The following is a 2,500-nucleotide window of genomic DNA, read 5'->3' on the forward strand; positions in this document are numbered from 1 at the left end:
TCGGCGGCGGCGGCATCGCCGTCGGCATCATCATCGCCGTCGGTGTCGACGTCGGCGTCGTCATCATCGTTGCGAGGGTTGGCGGCGGCATCATTGTTGCGAGGGTCGGCGGCGGCATCATCATCGCCGTCGGTGTCGACGTCGGCGTCGTCATCATCGTTGCGGGGATCGGCGGCGGCATCGCCGTCGTTGCCGGCATCATCATTGTTGCCGAAGTCGGCGTCGGCGTCGTCTTCGACGTCGGTGTCGGTGTCGGTGTCGGCGTCAATGTCGGTATGCCAATTTCTCTTTCGATTTGACGAGTGCTAATATGACGATCGCGATAAATTTTCGCTAAAATGGTTATAACACGATTATCATTAACATCATATTCATGATGTCGTGATCGGCGAACCATAGACCCATCACTTGCTCTCTGCGTAAGGGTTTTAATGGTTACCCTAGTTGGATGCCGTCTATCAGGATAACGTTGAGCATACAGACGTTCAGCTCTCGAAAAATTATTCTTACATTCCCCCAATATTTTAATCATGTCCACGATTTCGTTTGGTGGGTAGGCTGCCATATTAAAGATAGGTAATTATTTGAGTTCTAAAAGTATTGATTTCTCAATAGATACAAATAAGCGGAGATATCGTTGCTATTTAAGCATTCACGTCTGCTTTTTGATTGCAGGATGATATGTAGTCATGGTCATAGCAACCTAGCGGAAGAGCTACATGAACTAGTCGCGCATCGTTAGGGTCGCTGCTCACGAATTCAAGATCAGATTTGCAAAATTTAAAATAGCGGTTCCAAGATGGCGGTTCCAAGATGGCGGACAAAAGTTTTAGCCGCAATTAAATTTGGTGCTGGCGCACCATCCAATTAAAATTGTTTGCCATCTTGGAACCACCATTTTGAATTTTGTAAATCTGACTTCAGATTCGTGATCAGCAACCCCAAAAACCCCTCGTAAACTTAATTTGGTGAAAATCGGTTGACTAAAACTTTTGTCCGCCATCTTGAAATTTTTAAAACAGCCACATATCTGATGACCTTCAGATGTTCTGACTATTCAGATGACTCACAACTCGGAAACTACTTAACGAACAAAACGTTACAGAACACTGTAGCTTTCAAGCGTCACAACTCGAAAAATACTTAACGAAAATACATTTGTTTATAGTGTTTTGGAAACGTCTCGAGATAAGCTACAAGAATATGCAATAAAAAATAGGCAGTTCCATTTAACATATTGAAGGTGACCTTCATGTGACCTTTAAGCAACTATTCGAGGTCAACTTATTGACACCATCTTATGTCCCCCTCAAAACCATATAACTTTTATCTAAAACATTTTCTTGTAAAATGCAAGGGAACGGAAATATTTGGGGTGATAGATTCAAATGGCTCACCCTGTATATATATATATATATATATATATATATATATAAATTTATACAATTATATATAAAAAGCACTTTTATTTAATTATGTATGGACATATTTCATATATAATTTTGCGATTCTATGTATACTTTTATATATTTCTATATATAATTTTATATTGTTATATATAAAAAATTTTTCTCCGGGAGATTTTACTTTTACTCATATTTTCCTTTTCTTTCCTCATTCTTGTCTGTCTTTACATGCATGTTATTGTGTTGTATGTGCATAATATATAATTTGCATTTGTATGTTTGTTGAGAAGATTAGAATAAATCATTTTATAAATGCAGCTTTTTTAAATTAAATTTTTAAAATACAATTTTTATGAAAATCAATTTAAACAAAATTTAGATTTCACAAATATTTTAGTTTATACGAATATATTCTTTTAGATGTTTTATATATTCTCTTACTATTTATTATGTGTTCAATAAAAACAATTTTATTATAAAAACAATAAATAAAGATAAAATAATGCAAAACAGCCTAATTATAAAATTAAAAATATTTTGAAAAATATTTGATACATATTGATATTTTATTAAATATTTGAAGATATATAATTTATTAATTTCCAGAAAAAATTTATTTCAGATATTTAAAAAAAGCTGCATTTATAGTATAGAAACATAAAGTAATATCCTATCTTCTCAACAAACATACAAATGCAAATTATATATGATGCACATACATCACAATAACATGCATGTAAAGACAGACAAGAATGATGAAAGAAATAGAAAATATGAGTCAATGTAAAATCTCCCGGAAAAAAAATTTGTATATATAACAATATAAAATTATATAGAAATGTATAAAATTATACATATAATCGCAAAATGATATATGAAATATATCCATACATAATTACATACAAGTGCTTTTTATATATATTTATATAAATTTATATATATATATATATATATATATATATGTGTGTGTTTTATGTATAATTTGACATGATTATGTATGAATATAATTTCTATATAAATTTATATAATTATGTTAGAAATGGGAATATTTTAAAAGAATGAATGAGTGAATGAACAAGCAACTGGCTGTTGCC

The sequence above is a fragment of the Nylanderia fulva genome, unplaced genomic scaffold (genome assembly GCF_048542155.1).
Source record: "Nylanderia fulva isolate GAGA-0341 unplaced genomic scaffold, ASM4854215v1 Scaffold282, whole genome shotgun sequence".
Classification (NCBI taxonomy): domain Eukaryota; kingdom Metazoa; phylum Arthropoda; class Insecta; order Hymenoptera; family Formicidae; genus Nylanderia; species Nylanderia fulva.